The sequence below is a fragment of the Meriones unguiculatus genome, chromosome 15 (assembly GCF_030254825.1).
Source record: "Meriones unguiculatus strain TT.TT164.6M chromosome 15, Bangor_MerUng_6.1, whole genome shotgun sequence".
In the NCBI taxonomy this organism is placed as follows: domain Eukaryota; kingdom Metazoa; phylum Chordata; class Mammalia; order Rodentia; family Muridae; genus Meriones; species Meriones unguiculatus.
The window spans coordinates 8641865-8647864 of record NC_083362.1 but is presented as its reverse complement, the minus strand read 5'-3'; the positions used below and the strand labels follow the sequence as shown (position 1 = coordinate 8647864).

General features: G+C 48.4%; 1 protein-coding gene across 2 annotated transcripts in view; it reads left to right on the top strand.

The window, feature by feature from the left end:
- Window positions 1–3262: 3262 nt before the first annotated feature.
- Window positions 3263–6000, top strand: part of Yes1 (YES proto-oncogene 1, Src family tyrosine kinase) — a 74195-nt gene continuing 71457 nt past the window's right edge. Inside the window, exon 1 of one of the 2 annotated variants that reach the window (XM_021662270.2) lies at window positions 3263–3394. The gene's annotated coding sequence lies outside the window, so the exon portion shown is untranslated. Of the gene's footprint in view, window positions 3395–3775; window positions 3796–6000 lie in introns of those variants that run through there. The other variant, XM_060368147.1, reaches the window with a different exon arrangement.

The following is a 6000-nucleotide window of genomic DNA, read 5'->3' as shown; positions in this document are numbered from 1 at the left end:
TCTTACAAACTGCTGTCACCTTCCCAAGCATGATGGTGTGTAAGTTCCCCTAAATTAAAAACGAGTAACCCAAATTCCAGGTTGAAGCCTGATGTTAGTAGTACAGGGATTCAAAGAGCAGGCTTAACCTCCAGATACTGGCAATTCTCTACTGGACTAATTCCCATAATCTACAGAGGACACACAAAGGATGCCAAGTTCAAGTTCAGCATAGAAGTTGCTCTTAAGAGAGCAGAATGAAGTGCCAGCTTACAGTATGAGCTTGAGAAGGTAGGCAAGCCTTCCTAGCACAAGCACGCAGCGTGACTTGCAAGAGCTAGAGTTGAAAGCCGGGATTTTGTTAGTTTGTTTGGATTTTGGGTCCAAACTGGATAAGAAATTGGAAGGATTGAAGTTAGAAAATATGTCAATGGACCCAAAGTACATGTCCAAGCAAAAACTAGACTGACATGAAACAACCCTGGATCTGAGGAGGGACAGAAAGCAGGGGTGAAACTGTCAGATGGTAGACCAGGGAGCCACAAAGTTAAAAGCTAGAGAAAGCAATAAAAAGGAGACCAGGTGAATTTGCTGCACTTTATGTAAGCATGTATTCATTGCAGGGCATGTTTTCATGTAGCCGTTACTCTGGTTCTCAGATGACCCAGTGAAGAGGGAGTAAAGCAGATCCCCCGTCCCCAGTACAAGGTAACAAAAAATTCGAAGTTTGAGAAAGCAATGGGTCACTGTGCTGCTTCAGAGAGCTTGGCACAGTGAGCCTCACACTCAAGGAGAAATGCCCAAGCCTACAAATACTAGCTTGGGGAGGCTCTTGTGCTCTTCCTAGCTGGATCCTCGGAGTAGGCGTAGCCAGCTGGAAAAGGCAAAGCCAAGGCAGTAGAGATAACATCATGTGGCTACAAGGATATACTGCTCCTAAGGTTCCTGAAAGGTCTGTCTGGTGGTTTGAGATTGCAGACTGCATGCACCTTGTGCAGAGCAGCTGGCTTTCCACTGCGACCGGAAGAGAAAAGCATCACCAGGGCCTTCCCTTAGTGACGGGGGCAGGTCTCTGCCTCACAGCAGAAGTTTATCCTAAACAAAAATATTTCCCGGCAGAGTCACAGGTTCCACTGTCATCAGCTCAATTTCTAATGATTCAAACTTCCAATCAAGTAATTCTCAGAACTAATAAATTTTAATCAGAACACCTTAGTCTTAGAAATACTGAACACGGTTTAAACTTTCCCCTGGTCTTCCCCTTCCTCCCTAAGGCTGATTTTCCCAGAGTTTTCAAGATCGGGCCTTAATCATGCCGGGGCACTGTGCAAAAGGGAAACATGGGCTGACATCCTTCACTTGTCCATCTCACAAACAACTTTTTAGCTCTGACTAACTTCTATAACCCCAAAAAACTTCCCAGCATAAATTCCCAGGTTTTGTCACTCCTTTGAAAACGTTTTAAATATTCCAAAATTAATAGCCATTAAATGTAACCTATTATTTGTAGATGTGATTTTGATCTCCTCTCCCTACCTTAAAACACAGAAATTGTGTGTGATGGCATCTGCTTGTAACCCCAGCAAGTAGGAGGTGGAGGCAGGAAAAAGCAGGGGCTCAAGGTCCTCCTCAGCTACACAGCAAGTTCAAAGCCAGCCTGGGCGGGTTTCAGGCATCCCTGGGTCCCTACCTGCTGCAGGGTGTGGCCGGCATACCCAGCCCTCTACTCTGAATTCCCTAGCTCAGGGGTGGGGCTTACCCTTCCCAAGAGGCCCTTCACTATATAATCCAGACATTTTGGATCCCTCCCACCTCTCCTCTGCTCTCCTTTCTGTATCTCTCCTCTCCCTCTCTCAAATGGCAGCCAAGAGTTGCTTCCTACAACGTATAACTTTGTCTTGCCATTAGCTCATTCGCTTGCCGTTATTTCAATCAGACCCTGTCTCAAAAACAAAGTAAAGCAAAACAAAACAAAACAAAAAAAAAAACACAAAACAAATTCAAAACACATTAAAGTAACATTGAGAGGATTGTTTGTTTTGTTTTTGAGATTGAGAGAGTTTAGGGACATAAATATATTTCTATTATATCGGGAGGTTAGCTCAAGTAATTAATGTTTTAGTTTCAAGAAAAATGGAATATACACCTATATGAAAAACTTAAAAGGCTCCAGTCAATGGAAAGTAGCTGTTCATGTGGGTTCCCATACCTTTCTTTGAAGAAGCTTTTAAAAACTTTATGAATTTAAGTTCCTAGAACACCAGGATACTGACATAGTTGATAGTATTATTTAGAATATGCCGAAGATGATTCTGAACTATGCTGAAAACCACAAAGGAAACCAGAGTCCCACATTAATGCTTCGGATAACCCCATCAAAGAGGAAATACAAAAGGGAAATTGAGAGTGTGACAAGGCAAAAGCGGTTTTTTTCAGCCGGAGTTCATCTTGACCTTGACTCTCATCTTTAGCTCCAGTGCCTTCTGAACCCTTCCTTTTCTACCAGGCAAAGTAGAAGAAGGTGCAAGGAAAACTCCTTCACCCCGGCTTCTGCACTTGAGGGGCCCTGAGCTCAGTTTCCAAGCAGAACCACGGCGCCTGTCCGGGTTCCCCCTTACTAGGACCAAACGCTGTGCTGCCAACGCTAAGTGAAAGCCACCCTTGCCGGGAGAGCTGCCAACACAACTCGGCCTCGGCTCCCCTCCCGGCAAGGCTGGTTCGACCTACAGTCAACAGGAAACTCCTGGGGCAGGGACAGGATCCCGGCCTCGGAGAGAGGCCAGGCGAGAACGTTTCTGGACCGCGACCAGGGTGTCAGCACCGCCCCGCCGGCCTCCGCGGCCGGGCAGAGATTTTACCATCGGGTGACAAAGGGTGCGGAGGAACGGGCAGCCAACGCCTCTCCGGGGAGCCCGGCCAGCCCCCAGACAAAGCCCCGCACCCCTCGGAGCGGCGCAGAGCCCGGCCGGGCTCCGCGGGGAGGCAGGGCGCGCGGGCTCCTCTCCGCCCGCGCCCCCTCACAGCCCGCCCGGCCCCGCCGCCGCCGCCATGTTGGGCCGGCAGGCGTGACCCGGGCCCGGCCTCGCCGCCGCCCGCGGACCCCGCGCAGGGCGGAAGGCGCTCGGAGCCGGCGGCGCGGCGCGAGTTCCGGCGAGCGGGCGCGCGCAGGTGGCCGCGGCCCCCGCCCCGCGCGCGGCCGCCCCCGTCGGGAGCGGAGGGGCGGGGCCGGCGAGCGAGGGAGCGAGCGAGCGAGAGGGAGGCCGCGGGGTGCGGGCGCCCGGGAGTTCCCTCCTTCCTCCCAGCGGCGCGTCCCCGGCCGGCCGTGCGGCCGTCGCTGCGTCCGGGCGCCCCGCGAGCCGGAGGTGCCGAAGCGAGAGGCCCCGCGGCGGCGCGTGCGAGCGCGGCCGGACGGCAGGTAAGCGTCGCGGAGGGGCCTCGCGACCCGGGCCGCTGACCCCGGCCCCGCAGCCCTAGGCCCCGGCGTCAGCCCTCCCGCCCCCCGGCTCCTGCGGGCGCCGCGGCTCCCGCCGCCGTCCGCCTGCGGGGCCCCGAGTCTGGAAGTTGGGGAGAAACTTCTCCCCTCCCCCGGGGCCGGCGGGCGTGTCTCCGGGGCGCGCTACCTGCCCGGGTCCCCCCTTTGCCCCGTCCACCGCTTCCCGGTTCTGCCTCTGTCGGGGCCGCCGCTGCACCGTGTGAGGGCGAGCAGGAGGCAGGGGAGTGACCCCGTCGGGTCCCGCCGGCCGGGGAGGTCTGGGTCTCCCGGTGCCCGCCAGCGACCGTCGGGAACGGGGACGGCTGGGACGAGGGGGCGAGTGGGTGAGCGGCTGGCTGTGCCTGGTCTGGTGGAGAACCGCGACGGGTTCCCGAAGTTTTCCGTTGTTTGGGTTTGAGGGTGTTGGGAAATGTTACTCCGAGCGGCCACTTTTAAGGTGCCTGTGGCGCTCCGCCTCCCGTGGGGTTCGGTTCTCCGGCCTCGTGTTAGTGGAAAGGTGGTTGGAGAGTGTGTTTTTCTTGTTGACGATCGCTCCCGGCTGTCGGCGTTATCGGGCTTGGGGAAGAGTTGTTTTAATGAAGTGGGAAGACTGTTTCTGGCGTGGGGGCTGCTTGTAGTAGTGAGTGGGGCGCCGCGTAGTTGTGTTGGGGTTGTTTTTTGCAGAAGTGATTGAAACAGCCATGGAATGGCTGATGACGGTCATCAAGGTAAATAAATGAAAAGTCCGCAGTAGGCCACAACTTTGTAGCTCTGTCGTTTATAACGTGTGTTCCACAGCCTTGTTTTCACATAGGTGATTTCACGGGGTCCTGGGATAGTGTATTTGTGAATAATCGTGTAAAATTATTGCACCAAAAGTATCTTGACAGTTGAAAGGGTGTTTGAACATCCTGTCAAATTTTTAAAATTTAAATTACACACTAATGAAAATGTTACTAAGTGTGCAAATGTGACTGAGTTTAAGGCAGAATACAAGCCAAGTCTATTAACAAGCACAGTGGTTGTGGACTGGAAGCATTTTGAGTGGACAGATAAAGGAATGTGAATTAAAAGCCAGAGCACTTATATGCATCACATATGAGAGAGAATACAAACTGTAGGAAAGTAACTCGCGTGAATATTTTGTTTTCTTCTTCTTGCCGTATCAGCATTTAGCTATATCTTATTTTTGAACACCAACAAAACCTCTGAAAATTTAGATGCTGGTTGACATTTCAGTGGGTCTTAATTTGAAAACAAAATCGAAAGGCAAAACATGATTGCCTTTGACCAAAACCTTTGATACAAGACTGTTTGTACCCATGTTTCCAGGATAAAGGCTAGAAGGGCTCTTAAAATGCGTACTCTGCCATAACCACGGTAATGTTTTTATAGCTTTAATTTTTCAGCTAGTTTTTGCTGACTTCACAAACCACAAAATTGACTCCCTTCAGTTCAACTGAAAGTGAATTACAGCCCTGACCTGTCTTCCTGGGATAGGTGTAAAGTTCGTCTTATGGCCAAAGAATATTAATATATAGTCAAAATTTGGTTTAAGTTGAGGAAATCCTCAAAAAAAATCATTGCCTCAGCAAATAAAATTTTACTTCATTGTATGTATAGATGAAAGAATACGATAGAGAAAAGCATGTACTAGGACAAATGAAATATGACTAATACTTGTTTGTTTCTGTTTCAAATTTGCATAGTTCTGAGAGTAAGTAGCTTACCCTTAGGTAATTAAAAAAAAATATTTAGCTCCCAGTCTAGTGAGGAGTTCCGTGTGGGCAGCACTTATTAGTTCATTATTTAGGACAGAAGCCTGAATAGACTTTTTTCTTTTATTTTTTTAACAGAATTGCTAGGCCCTAATGTGTAGGAATGAAAATTTAAGTGATAAAACTATTATTTAAAAAGAAGTAGAAGGAAGTGATTAGCATAAAAACAAAGTCAGGGAAAGAAGTGGGTAGCTATGATAGGGCCCCCACTTCTGTAGAAGTAGGAAAGTTCTTTTAACCTTGGGGTCTTGGAGGTGTTTGTCATAATGTAATTTATCAAGTCATACATTTGTCTGTTTTCTGTACCTGACTTTTAGTTTTTACATGGGAATATTTTTAAGAAGCCTGAATGTAATGCAGTATAGATGATGCGTAGATTAAATTAATAATTAAAAATTTGGGATACTCTGGTTTCCTGTCACATACTTTAATCTTTTCCCTCTTTGTTAAAAAAATTTTTTTTTAGTCTTTTTAGACTTTAGGAGACTCCCTGCGCTCTTCTTTGTTAGCAGGTTTAGATATACTGCATCATAACCGTCTTACACTAGGTTTTGTGTGTAACTGCCTTGAAAATACCACACGCTTCCAAATGTACAATAATGAGAGAATTTTGAAGAGTGTTTCTTAATTGAATTCTGGGGTTTTGTTAATGATATTTTAATGTTTTGAGAAATGGTATTGTGCTTTACTATTTTTAAATGTAAGTAGTAAGTAGTAATCACAATGTTTATTGAATGAATGGATGTTGTTTTGTTATCAGCTACCTACCTC